This window comes from Vombatus ursinus, unplaced genomic scaffold (genome assembly GCF_900497805.2).
Source record: "Vombatus ursinus unplaced genomic scaffold, bare-nosed wombat genome assembly UNPS02010219.1, whole genome shotgun sequence".
Classification (NCBI taxonomy): domain Eukaryota; kingdom Metazoa; phylum Chordata; class Mammalia; order Diprotodontia; family Vombatidae; genus Vombatus; species Vombatus ursinus.
In genome coordinates, this window is record NW_020949997.1 from 4,566,517 (window position 1) to 4,591,573 (window position 25,057).

The following is a 25,057-nucleotide window of genomic DNA, read 5'->3' on the forward strand; positions in this document are numbered from 1 at the left end:
GAACTGGCATTTTGTTATTAACTACATTTAGACATTCCTTAATGTTAGCACCTCCATAAGTGCTTCAAAAATCACAGCATATTTCCTTTGATGTGTTATACCTTCAGGAATGAAAGGATAAGTATTAGTGTATTATAGCTGAGGAGGAAAAATCTTATGGAATGGAAAACCTTATTTTGTCAAAGTTTTTTTGTGCTGAGATAACTTTTCTCTTGTTTTATTTGTCTCTTAATTTCTCTTTGTTCCATTCTCCAAAGGAGTGAATGTATCTTATGTAAATATACCCTTCGAGAGGAGTGGAAGATGAGCTTTTCTTTCTAGAGATCTACATCCATTGTCCCAGTTCCCAGACTAGTGGATGTGGGTATGTCTATCTGCTCTTCTTTGGAACCAAAAGTAGGAACCTGGCATTGTTGTTCTACCACTGATAAGGAGGGGCGTTGGTTGAGATCCTTCAAATAGGTTTTGAAAGGAGAAGCATCTATGGCCAGTGTAAACTTGACCATATTTCAATTTAATTCAGTGCCCTTAATTTCTTATTCATGTTTATTTTTTTAATCCTTTTGTGGCTCTGTTGAATTGAGGGAAGACGGGTTTTCATCTACATGTAGAACAGGAGACCTTTGGGGAATCTGAGTAGCCTAGATACTAGGGAGGGAGTGATGGTAGACAAGAATGTGGTGGGGAGGACTGCTGTCCATGCAAATCAGGGCTGTGGGCTTACTAGAGAGTAAGCAAAACTGCAGAGGATGATCTGGGGTTCAGTTGTCTGCCTGAGGTATTTACATTATCCGTTCATTATACAACTTTATATGGCTTTTCTTCTTTTTTGCAGGGTTATTTAAAAACTAGGTGCACTTTTCAGAGATTTCTGTTGCTTCTCCCCTGGGGCCTAGAAGTGAGCCATGACTACAGATGCCAAGTATAACATCCTGCAGGAAGTGGGCCGTGGCAGCTATGGGGTAGTGTATGAAGCAGTTGTCAATCAGACTGGAAAAAAGGTTGCAGTGAAACGAATGCATTGTAACGGACCTGAAAATGTGGAATTGGCTCTGCAAGAGTTCTGGGCTCTTCAGAGCATTCAAAGCCAACATGAAAATGTGATCTGGTTGAAAGAGTGTATCTTGCAAAGTGGCCAGGTTTTCCAGCCAATGAGCAACCACTCCAATAAGTCAGATGATCAGTTGCTGCTCATAGAGACCTGTCTCAAAGGGCGTAGATGTATGGATCCCAAGTCAGCCTGTTACCTGTGGTTTGTGATGGAGTTTTGTGACAGCGGCAACATGAATGAGTTCCTGCTGGCCCGAAGTCCAGATGCCCAGCTGAACAAGAGTTTCATGCAGCAAATGAGCCAGGCAGTGGCTTTCCTGCATAGAAACCAGATTGTGCACAGAGACCTGAAGCCAGATAACATTCTGATCTCAAATAGCTCTGGAGGGCCCGTGTTAAAGGTAAAAAATGAGGAACTCTTCACCTTCTCTTGGCCTGATAGGTAACATTATGAAATGTCTACTTCATTTCAACAAGTGTTTATAACCTATACACCATGTGTTTTACACTGTATTGAGTGTTCAGGAAGGTACCGAAGAAATACTAAATCCAATACTTGTCCTCAAGGAGCTTACTGTCTAGTTGGGGAGATAAGGCCATTAAATTTAGGACACAAGTAAGAATATAAGATAGCATGTACAAAAAAGAGTTATACAAACTATGTAAGTATTATAGGGGTTCAGAGAAGGGGGCATTATTGAGGGATGGAGTGGTCAGGGAAGTTTTTGAGGAGGAGGTGGCACAAGAAATACAAGTAAGAGTGAAGAAAGAATAAGAATTAGATAAGGAGAGAGGATTAGGTATAGCATTCAGATGGGAATATATGAACAAAATCACAAAGGGGGTGATTGCCATGGCATGTTCAAGGGACCGTGAAAAGAATAGTAGGAGGTAAAATTGAATAGATAAGGTAGGGCCAGATTATAGAATATCTTGAAAGCCAATCTGCCAGGGTCTATCAGCCTTTCGGATTTGGTGTGGGGATGGGAGTAGAAAGAGATGACAGCTATCCTTTGTGATCTGTAGTTTGAGGCAGTATGGTAGAGAGTTGATAGGAATGGTCCCCTAATCCTTGGTCATTGGGCTTGGGGGTAAATGAATGGCTGGAATGCATAGCACTCTCTATAACCTCAGTCATTGTTCAAGGCTAGCGTATGAGCTGGTGGCTTGTGCCCAAACATTTATCTCCCTATCATCTCTCATTTCACCATCACACTTTATTCATTTGTACCTCAAAGTTTGCCTTTAAAAATATAACTACTTTAGCGAGGCAGATTATACCTCAAGTGGTTATCTTCACTCCCTCATACCTTGCCAAACTGCAGTCCTTGACTACTCCCACTATCCCCCTTCTCTGGTTTTACTCCTGTGCTGCTGAATGTTGCTGTAGGAAGTCATCCAACTGTGTTGCCTGGGTCTGCTACGAATTTATGTTATTGAAATTCAGCTGGGCTTTCACTATAGCAGGAACATTCTTTTACTCCTCCTTAATTGATTCCCAACCATATTCCACACACTGACCATTCCAGGCCTCTCTTCTCTTCAAGCCTTCCACAACACTCCCTCCTCCTATCCCCTCAGCAGAAGACTCTACCTCAGACTTTACTAAGAAAATAGAACTTGATTGTGTGAGTCCTCTCCCTTCCTCTGTTCTACATCCCCAAAGCCCTTGACCTCATTCCCTGTTCTCTCTTCTTTTTACTTAGAAACTAGTTTCTGATGAAGAGGTGATTCTTCTTGCCAAGGCTACTTGGACCCTTGATCCCGTTTTTCCTGTCCCCTAAAACAGATTGCTATGATAATCGTCTCTTCCCTCTCACTCTAACCTTCAGTTTCTCCCTATTTACTTGGCTGATTCCTTGCTGCCTGAAGACATGCTCATGTCTACTCCATTCTTAAAAAACCCTTGCTTGACTGTACCATCCCTCCAAACTGTTGTTTCATGTCCGTCTTCCCTTTCATAGACAAACTCCTAGGAAGTTTTTTGCTTCCACTTCTTTCTCTTTCATTTTTTAGTCCCTTGAAATCTGTCTTCTGACCTTGTCACTCAACTGAAACTACTCTGCAAAGTTACCAGTAATATTTTACCAGACCAGGCCTTTTCTCAGTCCTCATACTTCTTGGCCTCTTTGTAACATTTGACATTTGACTACCCATTCTTCCTGGATACTCTCTCCTCTCAGGGTTTTTGTGATTCTACTCTCTCTTGGTTTTCCTTCTATCTGTTGAACTTGTCCTAAGTCTCCTTTGCTGGATCTTCATCCAAATATACCTTAACTATGAGTGTATCCCAAGACTCCATGCTCCATACCATGTGTGTGTGTATATATATATATATATATATATATATATATATATATATATATATATATATATAATGTGTATATAAATGTATGTGTGTGTATATATATAATATGTGTATATAAATGTATATGTATATATGTATATATATTTTCTCTCTCTCTCTCTTCCTTTTCCTTCCTCCATCAACTCTCATTCTTTCAAATGTTGTCTTTTCACAGATGACTCTCAGCTGTATGTGTCCAGCCTCTAGTTTTCTTCTGAACTCTGTTACCACCACCACTAACTTAACTGCCTTTTGGACATTTTGAATTGAACATGCCACAAGTCTCTCAAACTTAACATGTCCAAAACCAGAACTCATCATCTTTCCCTCCAAACCCACCTTTCTTCCAAACTTTTCTATCTTTATCAAGGAACTGTCATTCTTCCAGTTACCCACATTAATAAGATGGATATCATCTTTAATTCTTCACTCCCCTCTCTCCATCAGTTGCCAAGCCTCATTTATTCTACCTCCACATCTCTCAAATATGTTGCCTTCTCTCCATTCACATGGCTGCCACCTTGGTTTAGGCCCTCATCGTCTTTTACCTGGTCTGTCGCAGTAGCCTACTAATTTATGTCTCTGCCTCAAGTCTCTCTCCTCTGATCCATCTTCCCCATAGCTATCAAAGGGATAAGTGCAGATTTGATCATGTCCCCCTCCTGCTCGATAATCAACCAACCAAAAAGAATTTATGCACCAGACACTATCTATGGTCATAATAAATCTAGGATTAAATACCTCTAGGATCAAATTCAAACTTCTGTTTTTGGCTTTTAAGGCCTTTACAATTTGGTTCCAACCAACCTTTCAATCCTTCTTATTACATTCCTATCCTTCTTATATTCTCTGGTCTTGTTGTTTCTCAAATACAATATTCCGTTTCTTATCTTGATGTCTTTGCCCAAGCTGCCTCCTATGCTTGTAAGGTCCTCTCTCCTCTTCTTTTTGAATTCCTACCTTCCTTCAAAACTCGGGTCAAATGCCATCTTCTTTAAGAGGTCTTTCCTGATCTGTCCCAGGTAGAGTCCTCCCTTCCATTTACCTTGTATTTATGTTGTATGTGGTTACTTGTGTACATATCTCTCTTGATAGAAATGAGGGCAGAGAGTGTTTCATTTTTGTCTTGTTAACTCCAGTGCTTACTGTAATACCAGGCATGTAGTAGAACTTTAATAAATGCTTATTGATTGATTAACTCTTTGTAGTAATATTTGAGATTAAACACTCACCAAGGATCTTAGAAGTCATGTAATTCCACCCCTTCATTTTACAGGTGAGGACGCTGAAACCTAAAAAGTTGAACTATCTCCTTTCAAGTGGTAGAAAGTGAATGAGCCAGGATTTGAAGCCAGATCTTCTGTTATTAAATCCAGCATGCTTTTCATGACTCCATACTATTGACCCACCCCTGCCTTCTCAAAGGATGCTTTTCTGTTGGCATCTGTGACATTGCTTTATTCTGGTTCTCTTCCTACTTCTCTGACTGATCCTTCTAGATCTCCTTTACTGGTTGTTCCTCTTCCTCTCACACCCAAATGTGGTCATTCCTCATGGCTGTTTTTGCCCATCTTTTTTTCTTTAGTTATACACTTTTCCTTGGAAATGGGCATAATAATAGCATGTACGTCACAGAATTGTTGTGAGGATCAAACGAGATAATATGCAAAGCACTTTGCAAATGTTGAAATGCTCTATAAATGTTAGCTATTACTATTTGAGATGTGAAAAAGAAGGAAGAATAAAAAAAATGATTCCGAAGTTTGAAATGAAGAGAATCACAAAACCGTTGGCTATTATAACTGAAAGGGATCTCGGTATCTGCATGTCCTAAATGTGGTTATGTGGCCTCTTCTTGAAGACCTCTCGTGAGGAGAGGGAAAGCAACCACTTTCCAAGGAAGTCCATTCCACTTTTGGACATTTCTAATTGTTAAGATGTTTTCCCTTATATTAAGCCAAAATTTATCTCTTTGCAACTTTTATCTATTTCTTTGGTTCTGCCCACTGGGGCCAAACAGAACACATATATGATGGCTCCACAAATACTTTATCAGCCATCATGTCAGCCCTGAGTTTTTTCTTCTGTAGTCTGGTTTCTTCAAAGAATCTTCATAGGAGATGGACTCAATGCCCTTTGAGACCTTGTTTGCTGTCTTCTGGACACTCTCTAGCTTATCAGCATCCTTCCCTAACTATGGTGCCCAGAACTGAACATACCACTCCAGATATAACTGTTACTTTCTTATTTCTGGAGGCTAGGCCTCTTTTAATGAAGTTCTAGATCATATTACTTTTTTGGGCTGCCGCGTCACACTGTTGACTCATACTTCATTTGCAGTCCAATAAACCTCCCAGATAAATTGCTATCTAATCATGTCTCCTCCATTTTATACTTGTGAAATTGATTTATTTGAGCTCAGGGGGAAGGCTTTATATTTATGCCTACTGAATTTTATCTTATTAGATTTGGCTCAATGTTCTAGCCTGTCAAAATCTTTTTGGATCTGGACTCTCTCATCCAGTATGCTAACTATCCCTCCCAGCTTTGTGTCATCGGCCAATTTAATAAGCACGCCGTCTACGCTTTTGTCCCAGTCGTCAGTAAAAATGTGAGATAGTACAGGGCCAAGTATAGATTTCTGGGGCATTCCATTGGAGACCTTTTGCCAAGTTGACAGCAAAGAATTAATGACAACTTCTTGGATCTGGACATTGAGCCAGTATGTAATCCAGCTAGCTCTAGCATCACCCATCCATCCCACACATCTCTATCTTTCATACAAGATAGTGTGACGTCCTTGATCGTACGCTTCCCTAAAGTCTAGGTAAACTGCATCGATGACATTTCCAGTTTAGTCATCCTGTCAAAAAGGAATGATTATAGGATCGTAGATCTAGAGCTCGGAGGAAGTCAGAAGCCATCTAGTACCGTCTTCTCATTTTACAGGTGACCGAACTGAGGTCCGGAGAGCTTCAGTGACTTGGTCAAATGCCAGAGGTGGGATTTCAACCCAGGTCTCCTGACTCCTGAGCAAGTGCTCTTTCCACCGCACTGTATTGCTCTTTGAATGATGGTGCCATTGCTAGTAGTAGGGGAATTAAGATGGGATGGAAGATTTAGTCATCTTTTAGTTTTGAATATATGAGTTTGAGGTGATAGTGAAATATCCATGTGAGAAATGTGACAGTGGAATGAGTACTTGATTTAGAGACAGTGGACTTGAGTTTAAATCCTTGCTTTGTTATTTAGCGGGTTACCAGGTGGCCCAGGTTGCTCAGAATGCTGGGCCTGGCATTCAGAAGAGTTGAGTTCAAATTTGACCTCAGGCACTTGCTGTGTAGCTCTAAGCAAATCACTTAACCTCTATCTGCCTTGGTTTCCTCAGCTATAAAGTGGGGATAATAATAGCACATACCTTACAGGGTTGTTGTGAAAACTGAATGAGATAATGCTTGTAAAGTGCTTAGCACATACTGGGTGCTTAATAAATGCTTCTCTCCCTTCTCTCCCTCGTCATTTACATCTCAGACTCTCTGACTTCTTTTTCTTCATTTATAAAACAAAAAAAGACTGTGATAGATGGCCCTTAAAACCTCTTTTAAATCCTAAGGACCTATGTGGAAAGGTCTAGCAAATAGTTTGACACCTGGGGCTGGCGCTCAGTGAGAGATTGTACCTGGAGTTGCACATTGGTAGTCCCTGGCATAGAGGCGATAGCTGAAGTCATGAGAATAAATGAGCTTTCTAAAACAGAGTATTAAAAGAGAGATCTGAGGTCTGAAGAGTATCCACAGTTAGGGGACAGGTAGGGAAGGAGAAGGGAGCAAGCATTTATATAGCGTTTACTATGTGACAGACACTGTGTCAGGTGCCTTACAAATATCACATTTGAGGAGAAAGAAGAGAACCAGAATAGTGTAATACTAAAGAAGTCACGGACAGCGAGAGTTTCAAGGAAAGGAGTTGGTGTTAGGGACAAATGTCTGAGACAAGGTGTATGGAACCTGAGAAGAAGACTTGCAGTTTCTCAGGAAGGGAAGCTGATGGTAATTGGAGGTAGCATGGTGCCGTGGAAAGAGTACTGACTGGGAGGCAGAGGATCTGGACTGAAATCTTCTAAGGTTGGACTAGTTCAGAAGCGTCAAAACACGTGGTCTGTGGGCCACGTGACTCTCCAAAGGATTGTTCAAAGCAGATTAAAATGTAAGTGGGAAATACTTAACAGAAAAAAATGAAAATACAATAAAAACATAGATAAAATCAGATTTTAAAATCAAGTTAATATGCCACCCACAGATATTCTTATATATAGATTAGTGATCTCCATTTCTCTTTGAGTTTGATGCCACTAGACAAGGTGTCCTCTGAGGGTCCTTCCAGCTCTACATCTATGATTCTAAGAAGAGAGTAGTATTAGAGGGTGCAGTAGCCACATTTTAGAAGGTTCAGGGAGAAGGACAATGCAGAACTGGAGGCAGTGAGTACAGAATACTTGTTTTATGAAGTGTGACGATACAGGAAATGGCAAGCCACTCCAGCATCTTTGCCAAGAAAACTCTGTAGACAGTATTGGCATGCTATGGTCCACGGGGTCACAGAGAGCTGGACATGACTGAACAACAAAATATAGGAAGTGGAGAAATGACCTGGTGCTGTAACCGGCTGGAGTTATAGGGTCAAGTTGAAGATTCTTCATTCAGAAGAGGTGAGGCTTGAGTGTGTTAAATGGCAGAAGGGAAGGACCCAATGGGTAGAAGAAAGTAGATGCTTGAGTGGGAGGGCGTGATCATGGAGATCAATTCTCTTAGGAATCAGGAAGGGTTGGGATCAAGGGATAGAGAGAGATTTTTCTGAGAGAGGAAGGAGGAACATGAGGCAGTTGGATTAGATGATCTGAGGTCCCTTCCAAAACTAAATTCCATAAACGAATGGGTCTTTTAATCCTTTTCAGACTGCAGTAAAAAAAAATGAAGATGGGTGGCTGAAGGAGTTAGTCACTCATAATTCTGCTTCATAAATTTTCATACCCCTGTTCTTAGTGGTGGCTTTCTAGTTTGTCTTATTTCTTCTAATAAGTTGTGAGATTCCTTAGGTTCACGGACCATGTTTTGTACAATTATATCCCTGTAATGCCTAGAACGATGTCTTTGACTTCTTGGATACTCCAGTAAATGTATGTAGAATGAATAAGTTCAGTATACATCAAGTCCCTACTATGTGCAAGGCACTATTCTAGACCTGGGGATACAGAGAAGGAAAAAAAACACACCCTAATAGTCCCTGTTCTCTAGAAGTTGTTGGCATTTTACCTAGGGTTGGGGTGGTGGTGGTATGCAAATGAAGCTTTTGAACATTATTAGAAGTTCCTCAGCCCTTATCAGTTTACTGCTGTATGCCTTGTAGTTTACAATGCGTTTCCCTCACATTAACTCTGTGAAGGAGTACATTGTTATCCTTTTCACTAACTGGCAATCAAGGACCCTAGAATTGCAGCTTGTCTCTTGTCACGTAGGTAGTAAGAAATGAAGCTAGGACTTAAACCTAGGTTTTCTGGTCCCACTTCTACTATGTCAGGTTGCTTTTTCTAGAGTCAGTTCCCTTTTTTCCACAGATATGAGGAAACTGGAGACCCAGAGAGGTTGTCTAGCTCATAAGAGCTATAACGTGAGCATCACTCGAATGCTGGCAGACTGGTTCTATTCTATGAGCTTATTGTAGGTGTTTGTATTGTCAATGAATATTCATCATGGCTCATCATCGGCACTGGCTTCAGAAGCAGGATGTGACATCTGTGTTGGTAATGAGCTTTGCAGTTGAATTTCTTTACATGCCAGAATTAAGGTTGAATTGCTTTGTAGACCTTCGTTTTGAAACCATCCTTTGCCAAATCTCTGAAGGACATGTTGCCCTCTATTCACTGCACCACCTAGCTGCCCTTTAAGCAGCCAATAAGTGGCTGAATTTGGACTTGAACCCAGATTTTGTAATTCCAGGTCTACTTCACTTTCTGTTATGCCATATCATTTCCCTGGTACCACTGGGATAATTTTTTTATCCCTGACTTGTCCACATTTGCACACACACAACCACATATGGTGCACTATACACATTTATTGATGTATACTTTGTATTGTCTATATGAACAGTGGTAAGAGTGCTGGGCCTGGAGTCAGGAAGATTCATCTTCCTGAGTTCAAATCTAGCCTCAGACACTTACTAGCTATGTGACCCTGGGCAAATTACTTTACCCTGTTTGCCTCAGTTACCTCATCTGTAAAATGAGCTGAGGAAGGAAATGGCAAATCACTCCAGTATCTTTGCCAAGAAAACCCTAAGTGGGATCATGAAGAGTTGGGCACAACTGAAACAACTGAACAACGACAACAAGAAGAAGACTGGTTTAGTTTGTCCTGTAACTCTTTTCAATAGCCAAAGAAATTGGTAGAATACCCTTTGGTTTTGGGTTTGAGTATCAGAGTGGTTTGGTACTTCCTTACTGTTTCTCCTATGGGCCTATCTCTTGCAAGGTGGCAACATTCACTAATTTTCATCAGGTTTTTATCTCAAGTGATTGGATTAATGAGATTGTGCCTATGTGGTCTTTGTGTTACTTTCTTCATAATTAGTTCTCAGTGGAAGTTGTTATAGTCATGATCATTCTCAGTAGGAAGAAATCTGGGTAGAGCTCTAGAAATTAAGCTTTTGAGAGCCACATGAAACAAGAGATTTGAAGTGGAGCCTGACTAATTCCTGTAGGAGAAGGTTGCAGTGACTGTGAACAATAACATAATAAAAGTTTTGTTTGGCAAGTTGGGAAAGCTTGGGTTGGGACTGGGGGTGTGGGGGGGTTGGGTAGAAGGAAATGTCAATTAATTTAAAATTCTGATTAAATCAAATCAAATCAGCAAACACTGATTGAGTACCTACTATGTAAAAGGCACTCAGAATTATTTTAGAGGAGTGGAATGCCATAGCACCTCATGGGAAAGTTTGAAAGTGCTCTTGACAGTAATTAAGCTTTGATCCAAAGGAAAGTCCTCCATATGCTTTCAATTCATCCTTCACACTGGTTTTCCTAAAAGATCAATTTCATAATGCGCCCAAATGTTAACCCTCCAGTGGTTTCCTGTTACTTACTCATTCATTTATTCATTCACATTTGTTCATTCATGTGTCCTTTGCATTAAGGAATTGTTGCAGCCATTGAGAAGTATACTCAGTTGATTAATGGGTTCCTTCTTATGAGGTGTTTTCAAACAAAGGCTGGATGGGGTTGTAGAAGGGATTCTTGTTTCGGCTGTAGTTTGGACTGGTCCTTCCTTCTGACGGAGAATCTGTGATTGACTCAGCAGACATTTAGTGTTGACTTTGTGGTTGATGATCTATCTAGTCATTCCACTGAACATTTATATGAGAATATTCTCAGATATGGCCACTCTATTCCTATTGGTGAAGTGCAGGATAACACTGCTTTTACTGTGTTTTTTAAAGAACTGCTTAATTGGGAGATCAGTCAACATAATTATGCATACCTGAAAGAGTCCCAGGTCAGAAAGAATAATGCCTTAGACCTCTTACAGTTTTACTGTAAGGCTCCTAGAGGTGAAAGCAACTGAGGCCAAGTCTACTGAGTAGGCCTTTCTATTTCATGGGAGAAAGAGAAATTTATTGCAAAGTGCTTTCCAAATATTACTAGTTTCTTCTGGAGCTAGAGTTAATTTTGCTTCTCCTCAGTGTACGGGAACTTATAGATAGATTTACATTATTTTTTTTTTTTTGGCCAGGCAATTGGGGTTAAGTGACTTGCCCAGAGTCACACAGGTAGTAAGTGTCAAGTGTTTGATCTGAGGTCAGATTTGAACTCAGGTCCTCCTGACTTCAGGGCCAGTGCTCTGTCCACTGTGCCATCTAGCTGCTCCATTTACATAATTTTTTAAAAAAAATCTTAATATAATTTTAGGTCAGATAAATTTTAGATCTGCCAAAGAGGACTGGATTTCAAATCCTAAGCTTTTCCACTTGCTCCCTGTGTAACATTGTTATACAATGCGTTGCTATGCACTAAAACCTCTTTGGATTTCACTTTCCTCATTTGTAAAATGAAGGGGTTAGGACCAGATGGTATCTGAGCTCCCTTCTAGCTCTACATCAGTAACTCAATGATACTCCTGTATTCCTGGTAGATCTTGGGTTCTATCTTCATTGACCTTCCTTGGAGACAAAATGAGGGAGGACTGTTTCCTTCCCCTGCCCCACTGTATCCTGGATCCTGATATTTCCCTACTGTCTTCTTCTTGACCCACTCTGCCAGCTGCAGTCTAGCCCTGTTCAAATGGAGGGAATCCCAAATGTGTTTCCTCATCTGTAAAACAAAGATTAAGGGTGTCACCATTCATTCAGTTACCCAGGGACATAATCTTCAACTCTTCGTTCTCCCAAATCCCTCATGGTCAACCTGATGTCAAGTCTTGTTGATTCTGTTACCACATTTCTTGTATCTGTTCTCTTTGCTCTACTTGCATGGCCACTACCTTTTGCCTGAAGTTTTGTGATAGCCTTTAAATTGATGTCCCTGCCTTAGGTTTCTAGACCCTAGCTTATCTTTTCAAGTTTATTACTCAGTTTTTGTGCCATGCACTGTTACTGCTGCTGTGGATACAGTGACAAAAAGAAATAGCTCTTGCTCTTAGGGAGCTAACATTCTATCAGGACAATCAACTGATGCAGATAACTAAATGCAAAACTTATGCAAAGCAAATGCAAAATTAGGAGCTAAGGAAATGGCAGTTTTCTCCTTCAAATATTCTACAGTTCATCAAATTGAACTTGTTATTCCTCATTCACAATCATCCATCTCCTGTCTTTGTGCCTTTGCACAGACAGTCCCCTTACCACCCCTCGTTCCATGTTCTCCCTTCTTCCCTCTGCCTCTTAGAATTCTTAACTTCTTCAAAGTTCAGTTCAAGCCACCTCCTACATGAGACCACAATTTTCTTAGCTCCTAATTTTGCATTGACTTTGAATATGTTTTGTGTTGACTTTGAACATATTTTGTATTTAATTTTAATGTATTTTGTATTTACTTATCTCTATGGTTGTTGTTTCTTGATAGAATATTAGCTTCCTGAGGGCAAGAGCCATTTCATTTTTGTCACTGTATCCCCAGCATCAGGCACAAAAATTGAGGCCATTCACTAAGAGCTCTCCTTTTCCCCTTCCTCCTTATATCTTTCAGATGTCTTTGCCCATTATGTGTGCCTTCGCCTCTGTTTCACATGAAGAGGTAGTCTTTCTTGCCATGGCAAACCCCTCTATATTGTGTCCTGATCTGGTTCCATTCTATCTTCTCTAAGTAGATTGCCCCCTCTATTATCCCTACTCTCTTACTGATATTCAGTGTCTTCCTGCCTGCTGCCTACATAGGCTGCCTGCCTATGACCCACAAACCTGCCCATGTCTCCCTCATCCTTAAAAAAAACTCTCCTTTGATCTGACCACCCCTACTAGTTATCATCCTGTATTTCCTCCCCTCTTTCATGGCTAAACTCCTTGAGAAAGCCATCTACAATTGGTGTCTCTGCTTCCTCTCCATTCATGCTCTTCTAAGCTTCTGTAGTCTGGCTTCTGACCTCATCATTCAATTAAACTATTGCCTCCAAAGTTACTAATGATTTCTTAATTGTCAAATGTAATGATTTTATCTCTATACTTGTGATTCTTGATTTCTCCAAAGCCATTGACCCTATTGATTATTCTGTTCTGGATACTTTCTCCTGTCTTGGTTTTTGTAATGTCACTCTCTCCTGATTTTTCTCTTACCTTGATTATTCTTTCTCAGTCTTCTTTGCTGAAATCTTCATCCAAGTCATGCCCACTAACTGTGGGTGGCCTCCCAGAATCTGTCCTTGGCCTTCTCCTTTTTTGCCTTTCTGTCAGTGGTACTCAAACTTTTTGGCCTCAGTACCTTTTTATATTCTTTTTTTTTAATATTCTTTTTTATTAATTAATTTATTTTTAGTTTTCAACAATACTTCCATAAGCTTTTGAGTTTTAAAACCTTCTCCCCTTCCCTCCCCACCACCCTCCTCAACACAGTGTGCAATCTGAGATAGTCTCTACATATGTATTCCTATTAAACATATTTTCACATTAGTCATATTGCAAGGAAGAATTAGAACCAATAGGAGGAACCACAAGAAAGAGGAAACAAAACATAACAGAAGAAAAAAAAGAGCGAATAGTATGCTTCAATCTACTTTCAAACTCCATAGTTCTTTCTCTGGATGTGGATAGCATTTTCCATCATGAGTCTTTTGGAGATGTCTTAGATTCTTGCATTGCTGAGAAGAGCAATGTTAGTCATCACACAACATGGCTGTTACTATGTACAATGTTCTACTGGTTCTGCTTACTTCACTCACCATCAGTCCTTTCAAGTCTTTCCAGGTTTTTCTGAAGTCTTCCTGCTCATCATTTCTTTTAGCACAGTAGTATTCCATTACATTCATATCCACAACTTGCTCAGCCATTCCCCAATTGATGGGCATCTTCTCAATTTCCACTTCTTTGCCACCACCGAAAGAGCTGCTATAAATATGTTTGTACATATGTGTCCTTTCCGCATTTTTATGATCTCTTGGGGATACAGCCCTAGAAGTGTTATATGCTAGGTCACATTTTTATAGCCCTTTGTACCTTTTTATATTCTTAAAAATTGTTGAAGACCTCCCTCCCCCAAGAGCCTTTGTTCATGTGGGTTATATCAATTCGTATTTACTATATTAGAAATTAAAATGTCTTAGCATTACTATGAAAATGGTTTTGATCCTGTGGATCCACAGGGGTCCCTGGATCACACTTCAAGAACCTCTGCTATATACTACATCACTTGTTCAGTTCCCATATATTCGATTTAATTGAATTGAAACAAATCTCCTTAATAAAAGGATTTGTTCTGTAAAACTTGGACTCAGTCAAAAAGCTGCACCCAAGGACCTAGACGGCCACATGTAGGAGGCCACAGGTTCCCCACCCCTGAATTAGAATCTCCGTAGAGATGATCCTTAGATCTGTTTGTCCATCCCTAAACTTTTTCCTGACCTCCAGTTTTGTATCACTGACTACCTTTTGGACATCTAGAATTAGATAGACGTTTCCAAAAACAGAACTTGTTACACTCTCAATCGTCTCCTCCCTCAACTGCCATGTTACTGTTAAGGGCATCACTGTCCTCCCAGTCACCCAGGCGTTCAACCTAAGTATCCTCCTCCATCTGTTTTTTCACTTCATTTCATCTGCTCACTTCAGTATCCAATCTGTTGCCAAGACTTGTCATTTCTCCCTTCACACCATCTCTCTTGTACATCCCCTTGTCTCTCCCACAGCCACTACCCTTATTCAGGGCCTCCTCTATTACAGCATCCTCTGTGCTTAGTCTCTCCACTTTGCATTTCATCCTCCACGCAGCAGCCAAAATGATCTTCCTAAAACACAGATCTTACCATGTCATCCCACCTGCTCAATATGCTCCAGTGGTTCTCTGTTACCTCCAAGATCAAATACTCATTTTGGCTTTTAAAACCCTTCATACCTTTCCAGTCTAAGGACATTTTATTCTTTTCTACATTCTCTAAGTTCCAGTGACACTTGACCTTTTTAACTATTCTTTGCATCTATCCTTGATAGGAAAAAAAGGTTCTTTTATTGGTTGTGTTCTCAAGGGAACTTTGGGGTTTCAGCACCACACCAATCACGTGGAATATTGTGATGGTCTGGCTGAGATTGATGAGGCTTAAGGCCCCTTTCTAACCTGTTCCTCATTAGTACTGAGCAGCCCATAGTACTGTTGCTATTCAAAAGCAAGTTTAAAAGATGTTCTTAAAGAACAGTAACATTCTTTCCATAATTTCAAGAAATAGATGATAAATTTATGCTGTTGATAAATTTCTAGCTGCCAGCAGATAGGTGGAGCAGTAAAAATGCCAGGCTTGAAGTCTGGAAGACTCCTCTTCTGAGTTCAAATCTGGCCTCAGACACTTTCTGGCTGGGTGAGCCTGGATAAGTCACTTCACCCTATTTGCTTTAGTTTCCTTATCTGTAAAATGAACTACAGAAGGGACTGGCAAACCACTCTTTGCCAAGGAAACCCCTAAAGGGGTCACAAAGAGTTGGACACAACTAAAAAAAAAAAAGACTAACAGCAAATTTCTACATCAGAAACGTTTCCATATTTAATTATTAATAGCAGCATCCACTTTGTCCCGGGGCTACATAATGAAGGAAGAAGGCAATTTTAATCAAGGGCACAATTTTAATCAAAGAGAGAAGAGAGATGAGGGTATTGAGACAGCAAAATTCCCAAGCAGATCATAGAAGGAGACACCACTTTTGTCCACACTCCTCTTTTTCTTAGGAATCTAGGCCAATTATGGAAACGGAGGCATAATGGAGAGAGGGGCATCCTTTTTGGACATCTGTCTGGTAAGGTGTCATGATCAGTTACATAATTCCCAATTAATTTGCTGGAAATCCAAGTCCAAGTCATTAAGGTCTTTACTGTTCACTTGGTAGCCAAGAAGGTCTCTCTTAGTGGAACTGGACATTTTCCTATTTGATCTAATTAGCCACCCTTACCCTTTGTTTTTTTAGGTAACAGATTTTGGCCTGAGTAAAGTATGCCAAGGGAGAGTGAATATTAATCAGCACCGGTTTTCCTCTGCCTGTGGTTCGGATTTCTATATGGCTCCTGAAGTGTGGGAAGGCAGCTACACAGCCAAAGCAGACATCTTTGCCCTTGGGATAATTTTCTGGGCCATGATTGAGAGGATTACTTTCAGGGAGGCAGATTCTGAGAAGGAATTGCTTGGTGAGTTGCCTTTCAGACATGAATCTGATACTGTTCTTTTAACATAGCCTAAAATTGCTTTAGCTTTTTTGTACTGCTGTATGTTGCTGCTGACTCCTATTGATCTTGCAATCCACTAAAATTCCTCCTGAGGAAACCTTTCTTGACAGCTTCAGTCTACTGTGATGGCTTCCTCCTTGAAATACACAATACTTATCTCTGTCTTTTTCATTCACTTGACACTCAAAATGGACAATTCTAGGCGCTGTATCTTTTTTTATGGGGCAGCTAAGTGGTGCAGTAGATAGAGCTCTGGGTCTAAAGTCGGGAAGATTCATCTTCCTGAGTTCAAATCTGGCCTCAGACACTTACTGGCAGTGTGACTCTGGGCAAGTCATTTAACGCTGTTTGCCTCAATTCCTCATCTGTAAAATGAGCTGGAGGAAAAAATGGCAAATCGTTCTAGTATCTTTGCCAAGAAAACCTCACATAGGGTTTTGAAGAGTAGGAAACAACTGAACAAAAACAACAATCTATTTATATATTTTTTTCTATTTATATCTATTTATATTTTTATTCAACGAGTAAATTGTAAACTCAATGAGTATAGGGATTGTCCTGTCCTAGATTGTACTAGTCTAAATTTAATAACTTACCTTCCCCCCAATCTGTCTTGCATAAAACCCAAGAGTGGCCTACTATTTGTATTATTTTTCTGAGTGTATCTTTTTTTTTCTTTTCAAAGAGATACTATTTGAGGAATACAACAGAGAACTTAGGGTCACCTCCATGCCTTGATGAGCTAGCAAAATGAAACTTTAATGGGAGGATAATAGCTGATACTTATAATCAGTCAAATAAAAAAGACTGTTTGAACTTAACGCTATTTTAAAAATAAATAAAATGTTCACTAATTACATTTTTAAAGGAGAAAATTAGAACATCTCAGGGAAAAAGCCCAAGAGGAAGGTGTTGAAGATAAAACCTAAGTGTTTTAATTTAAGCTTATCTTTGGTTCAAGAATCAGAGTAATGGAATTTAAACTATTTACTTTAAAAAGAATTATTATAAACTTAATAACTTTCGACAAAAACAATCAAATAAACATAAATTCTACATAAATCCATTAGCATTTAACAGAGTAGGACCAATTAATAACAAATAACAAATGGATAAATATATACTTTTGTTTTATGTCCCCTTCCGGGTTTGTCAGAACTATTAACTTTGCCTTTGAAGTCACTAAATTTGAGAGGATGGGTGTGGGGAGCATTTAGCTCAATTTTGGCATCAAAAGGCGGTCCAGATCAGTCTTAACAAAGAAGCTTGTGTTGTAACCAGCACTCATGTATGTTGATTTGTTTTAAGAAGCATATGATCTAAGTTAATAAAGTTAATTAAGTGGCTATTTTATGCCCAGCCCTGTACTAGGAGCTGGGGAGCCTGTGAGAAGAAGCACAATCCCTGCCTTTAGTGAGTTTACAATTTAGCTCTAAAGCAGTTTGGCTGAACAGGCTATTGCTGTCTCTCAAATCGAGGTAGGTACTCACTACTCCATCTTTCCTAGCAAGCTGATGAATTTTGAGCTGGGCCTGTGATTTAATCAGCACAGGGAGCTCCTCTTAGAACAAACTCCCTCTCTACCAATGCAGACTGGAAACGACTGTGCATTTTCTGATCTTAGAAAATTGCCAGAGTTGCTGGGAGTTTGACTTGCCTTGGCTCACGTAGCTGGGGTGTTTCAAAGGTAGGACTTGAACTTAGCTCATCCTACTCTTCCTCTTTATCTACTTACTTACCTCTCACCCCCATGTTCTTCTAGTGAATACATTAAAACGTTATGGGAACAAAGATATCTTTGCATCTTTCATGTTTTTCTGAAGAAAAGTTGCTCAATGAATTGAAGAATGTATTGCTTTTATTTTTATTAAAAAAGGTGTTGGGGCGGGGGCGGGGCAGCTAGGTGGCACAGCGAATAGAGCACCGGCCCTGGATTCAGGAGGACTTGAGTTCAAATCCGACCTCAGACACATAACACTAGCTGTGTGACCCTGGGGAAGTCACTTAACCCCATTGCCTAGCCAAAAAAAAAAAAAAAAAAAGTATCTGATACTTCCTGAGTTGTGACTAACTCCATTTTACATGTACCTGGGTCATATATGACTTTGTGGATATAAAAATTCATTCTTAACCAATTTTGCAACTGTTAAAAATCAGGCATTCTTGTAAGAGACTTGCCTAGTGTTGTTGATATTGGTGGAATATTTTCTAAGCTGTTAATTCTATTTTCATATATCTTTGTGGCTTTTGATATGGTGAGAGAAACTTGTGAAATCCTCGATATCCTAATTTGGATTTTGAGTCTCTATCCTATGTCTTAGTTAAATTATCTATTAACTTGTATTTAGTGGTACATTAAAAGCACTTTATTTCAAGAATGTAACAATATCTAATATACTTTTAGAGATCTGTTTTTGGTGTACTCTTGACTGCATTTAGTGGTTTATTAAAGGCACTTTATCTCAAGAATGTAGCAATCTCTAATATACTTTGGAGATCTATTTTTGGTATACTCTTGACTGATTTTGGTCTTTTGGTTAGATTAGGAAGATGCACTACTTAAGTCTTGTTGTCTTCCTTTGATTGTCTTTTAATCTCCAATGCAATTCAGTTCCTCCTCATCTGGTCGTAGACTCTGTTGTAACCTTTGAGACTGAGTTTTATATATTGCCATTTACATTTTTCTGCTGCATGTAGGATTTTTGAATGGTTTAGAAACAGATGACTTTTTTTTCTTTCTTGCTCGTCATCTTGTTCTCAGGAACTTACATATGCCAAGGGAAGGACTTAATCCCGATTGGGGAGGCAATGCTAGAAAACCCAAGCATGGAGCTGCATATTCCTTTGAAAAAAAAGAGATCCATTCCACATGATCTCTGTAAACTTCTCCATGACATGTTGGCATTTAACCCCAAGGAACGACTAGATGCCTTCCAGCTTGAAAGTCGTATCAAGCAGACTTCCTATGGGGAAAAGACCCAATGTTCCAGTTCTTCAAAGTAAAGTATATTCAGGTCGGTATATTTTAAGTCCTTATAAGTGTTTGGTTATTATGGGAAGAGGGTGAGGTAAGTATAGCACAAAATACACTGGATTTGTAGTTAAAGAATCTGGGTTTGAATCATGTCTTTGGTGCTTACTGTGCAACCTTGGGTAAGTCAGTTAATCTCTTGACCCCAATTTCCTCATCTGTAACGTAAGTGAGATAGACTATGTGATTTCCCAGGTCCCTTCCAATTCCAAATTCAGTGATTACAGCTTCTGGGATACAGTTCTCCCATTAATAGACTGGGTTCTATTGGAAGATCTCAGAGTGTTATTTGACTGTCTGCTAGACAGAGATGATAATTGGACCTGTGGGAACTAATGAACTCGGCAAGAGAAGGGATGCAGGGACTGGTTTTTATTTTATCTTTCTGTCTCTATATATTGACACATAGTAGGCTTCCAATAAATGCTTATTGAATTGAATTGATTTCCAAGTCAGTTTCCCAACCCACTCTGAGGTCTGCCAAGATTCCCAGTATTTCTGGAGGTGCTCTTGGTAGCCCTGCTCTCCCTGGGTGCTTTATTATTTTCAATTCTCTTACTGGCCATAGTCATCTTGAGTCTTTAGAGAAATTAAAAGCAACTCTTCCTTCCAAAAAGGCTCGGAACCATTGCACCTAAGCATGAGTAGATACAATTAGGTAGACAGCTTTACTTGTATCATTAACTATTAGATGCAGGGACCCTTCTTATTTTATATTGGGCCAATTACTGTGCTTTATACACTTACTAAATGTGTTCTGTTGTTGTTTATTTTGTTGAGTGAAGTTTCCCAGGGACAGCTAAGTGGCATAGTGGATAGAACATCAGGTCTGGAGTCAGGAAGACCTGAGTGCAAATCTGGTCTCAGACACTTAGTAGCTGTGTAATCTTGGGCAAGTCACTTAACCCTGTTTGCCTCAGTTTCGTCATCTGTAAAATGAGCTGGGGAAGAGAATGGCAAACCACTCCAGTATCTTTGCCAAGAAAACCCCAAATGGGGTCATGAAGAGTCAGACACAATTGAAAAAATGACTGACAATAACAAAAGATGTGTTCGGTGACAGATGGTATTTTTGTCATCCAAGAATCTGTCTGGCTAAGTTAAAAAAAGGCTCTTTACCAGAATGATAAATTTTTTGACCATAGAAATCTCCAAGGCCATCTACTAAGTCATAGAGGGTTGTCTTGTATGGAAGAGAGTACCTATGCCAACAAAATCATAATTCCTAGAAGTCATAAAGAATCTATGTCTTTACAAAACATCAAAACCTGCCCCATGTATAACCTGTTTGTGCAGTGCATTTATGCTTATTTTATAGGAGAAAACTTTACTATTTTAAGTCATTATAGAGTTTACAGTTGCATCTTTGCTTTTAGAACCCTTAGGTCATAACTAACATTTATTGATAATGAGTGCTCCGTGTGTCACCAAGCATTTATTAAGTGCTTCCTACATGCTAAGTACTATGTCAAGTGATAAGAATATAAATATAAACAGAAAGAAAGACAGTCCCTGCCCTCAAGGAACTTATATTCTGAAGTGGAAAGACAACACATAAAAGGGAGCTGAAAAGGGACAGTGGAGATGGAGACGTGGGTACCAGGTGATAGGACATGGCAGAGGAAAGCCTATGGAGATGAGTTAGCGGTACAGCTTGGAGAAGAATGAAGATGTGGCTGGCCTGGGCCTTCTGGGAGAAACCAGTCAATCAGAAGGAGAAGCAATAGGAGTTGCAGGTACTTCCAATGTGAAAAGTAATAATAATAGCCAACATTTTAAGTAGTGCTGACTGTGTGCCAGGCACTGTGTTAAATGCTTTACAATTGTCATCTCATTTGAGCCTCACAACAATGTTGACAGATAGGGGCTACAATTATCCCCATTTTACAGAGCCGTGGGAACTGAGGCAGGCAGGGGTTGTCACACAGCTAGTAAGTGTCTGAGGCTGTATTTGAACTCCTGTCTTCTTGACTCCAGGCCTGACATTCTACCTAGTGCACTGCCTGGCTGCCAGTAGTCCAAAGGTGGAGTGAACTTCTAGCTTTGAAGAGAGTCTTGTGAGGATGAGTCAGCAGCATACCCTGGAGAGGAATAAGGACACTAAGGAGCATGGTTCCCAATCTTAACATTGTTCCTATGGTGGTGGTGAGGAAGCAGTCTGCTTAAAACGATAAGCTTCATGATACAGTTTTCAGAAATCAATTGTGATGAAAATTGTGAAAATTCACCTCTCTTTAAATTCCCCTACTGTATCTCCTTTCATCACCTCTGCTTCTAGTTATAACTTCAGTCTCCCTAAGAATCTAAGACAGGGGCCCAAGAGCTTTATTTGCTACCTGGTATGTATATTAGATGAGTTCTTTCAATGCCTCATCAGCTTTCTCTTGGTGAGGGGGCAGAGGCAAGAGAAAGGATGTGAAGTGGTTGAGTTTGGAAAGAGGGAGCCCCAGGAAATTAAGTGAATTGTCCAGGGTCAGACAACCAGTATGTAGAAGAGGTGTGATTTGGACCTAGTCTTCTTTACTATGTTACACCATGCTACTTCTCAACAAGTCTCCTACCTCTGTTAAAAGGGCAATGAGTTTAATCTAATATGCCATATTCTTTTAAAATTTTTTTCCTTGTAATTATGAGCTCAACACATCATCAAACACAAACATTTCATACATATGAAAAAGGGTAGCATATGAAATTGTGAACACTCAGAAATGTATATTAAATTTAATGAGGTGTTAACAAAAGAGCTGTTTCCTGTTCTGAATCTTTTTGTCTTTTGTGTATTTTTAACTATCTTATTGATCCTCTTTGAAAATTTTTTCACATCTCTATCCCTATCAGCTAACTTATTCCTTCCACTGAAGGCCTCTCTTGTAATAAACAGACACAGTCAAACAAAACAAATCAACACAGTGATTGTTTGAAAATAAATGCCTCATCCTGCACCACTCGGCTATCACTTCTCTGCCAAAGGGTCAGGAGGTGTGCTTCATTATCAGTGAGACTTGTTCCTATGGGAGCCAAGCTACCTACTAGTGAACACAGATTTTCTTCACAAATGTTCACAAACCGTCCCTTTATAAACACAGTACAAGGGGCAGCTAGGTGGCACAGTGGATAGAGCTCCAGCCTTGGAGTCAGGAAGACCTGAGTTCAAATCTGGCCTCAGACACATGACACTTACTAGCTGTGTGTCCCTGGGCAAGTCACTTAACCCTAATTGCCTCACCAAAAAGGCAAAAAAACCCCAAAATAAACCAAAAACACAGTACAGAATATTACCAGGAATTGAAATTAAGCTCACCAGCTTATTTAAGGACTCCAATTATTTTTCATTTTTGGAAAACTGGGGAAATACTTGCTTGTCTGCAGTCTTGAAGCACTTTTCTAGGTTTTCCTGATTTTTCAAAGATTACTGACAGTGGCTTAGTAATCATGTCCACAGATTCTTTCAGTATCCTAGGATGTAGTTTTTCTAGGTCTGATAACTAGAACCCATTGAGACCATTTCACTTATTTTGAGTTTCAAATCCCAGTCAACCATCTTTTGTTTTGTCTTTTCTAGTTGAAAAATTATTGTCCTTGCTAGAGAATACAGAAGTAAAATAAGAGCTGAGTAATCTTGACTTCTCCCCATTACCCATTCCCATCAAACTAAACCATTCTAAGTGATATTACTGACTATGAAGTCATCTGCAACTCAGATTCTTTAGAGACAGTGCTGTTCCCAGATTTATAACCATACTGAGTAGAGAACATTTGTGTTGAAGAGACAAATCTTTGCTCTGGAAGCAATTTGGGATTGCTAAAAAGCACTGGGCAGTTTCCTAAATGTAATCTAGCCTGTTCTCTTTTGTTCATTCAATTCTGTACCCAGTTTACTGTCCATTAGCATGTTGTATCTGCCCCAGATATATATATGGATATACTGGTTTGATGAGCTGGCCATCCAATGGTATATCATAGTAGGAACCATTGGCATTTTGTATCAATTCAGTTATTCCTGTATGTATTGTTGATTTCTTTTGAGTAGTCGTGGATCCCATTGTAATGTTCTCGTACTTGATGTACTCATTACAGTAACATCTACAAGCAGGAGCCTCTGGGGCATCTCACTATCTATAGAGAATTTATCTTCCATGTGGACTTTGTGCAAGATTCCATTTGTGAGCAAGTGAACACTTTTGGTGAGCATTTACCTCCCTGCTTCACTTGAAATTATTAATTAGAGGGTCATTGAAGAACATTACCTTTGTGATTTCATTTATCAACAAGTATGGTATGATCTTAACATATGCGTCAAAAACTCCTCCCTGGTGGAAAATCTCTCAAGCTGCATTTTGCTCTACCAATTCATGTACATTTTGTAATCAAAAACAAACACAGAAGTAATTTAAATTCTCTGTACCTTTCAACCAATTGTGTGACCCTAATGTTGTAGTTTGCCATAGAGAATCATTCCAAAAAACTCCCAGTTCCCTCTCATATTTTCATCAAGGATACCCTCAGTGTTGCATGTCTGTTATTTCAGAAAGATTTTTATAAAGATGAGAAAGTAAGCAAATATGAGCTGTTAGGTATTGATGAACTTTCAGTTGACTTTTTTGGGTATTCGTATAATCTGAGATTCCTCCTTTCCTTCCTCCCCCATTCTTTTGCCATCCTCTCCTCTTTGAGAGTTCATCCAGGTGATTCCTCAGTGCTTTCTGGATTGTATTGCCTCTAGCACAGATCTTCTTAGTGTTGAGGGCTGAGGAGCAGCTGGGCCAGCTATTCTTCCTAAGTGCCATAATACATTAGGGACTGAGGAATTATGGCCCACATGCATTTCCTCTGTCACTGATAATGAAAATAGATATTCATAGAAGCATCTACAAATTTGTTCCTTTTTATTCTGTTTGTTGTTCTCTAGCTAGTTTCATTTAAAAATGTTTTTAAGGTGAAGTGGTTCATTTGTGTTTCATGCTGATATTTCTATAGACTTATTTTTGCTTCTTTGTGAGACCTTGCTGTGGGTAGACTGCTACCCTCCTTCCTACTGTTTTAAAAATAAATTTATTTTCTAAACCAGTGTTTCCCATGGCTACCATATCTCTTCTTAGCAAGGAGATTAAGTCTTTGCTAGCTACACTGGGTTCTGGGCTCTTTTCTCCGCTTCGTAGCAATGATTATTTTATGTAAATTAAATTTTTCAGGAAATGATGATAATCAAGGTCAGTATCTTTGCTCATTTCCATTTCCTCATTTGAGCATCTATGGCTTATTTGAATAGTTCAGGTTGAAGCTACTACAATTGTTAACACTGTCTTTTCAGTCTTCTGATTTGATGTTTATTTTAGCCTATGTTCTATTCTAACTCATCAGTGGGTTGACTGCACATAGACAGGTAAATCTGATATTGTTTACACAACAGTGACCAGTAATTTTCTCTCTATTAAGATAGAGTCCATTTCTTTTTCTTTTTCTTTCTTTTTTTTTTTTTGTGGTGGTGTTTGGTGCTTGCCATCGCTAGGGCTTTCCAAATTTCTTCTGGAAAAAAGTAATTGATAATATATAGGCATGGGACTTTTGAGTAATCGACAAGCTTTTTTCATTTCTCAAACGTAGCCTGTATTTTCCAACTTTCTTTTTTTTTTCCATCATCCACTTCTGTACTCACCTTTGCACTGAAGTCTCTGGAGAGCCAAAAGTCCTTTGATCTGCTTTGGAGGACCTAGTCCAGTTC

At 39.5% G+C, this 25,057-nt stretch overlaps 1 pseudogene; it reads left to right on the top strand.

Moving 5' to 3' along the window:
* The first annotated feature begins 905 nt into the window (after positions 1 to 905).
* LOC114037056 lies at positions 906 to 19,307 on the top strand (annotated as a pseudogene).
* Positions 19,308 to 25,057: the final 5,750 nt, after the last annotated feature.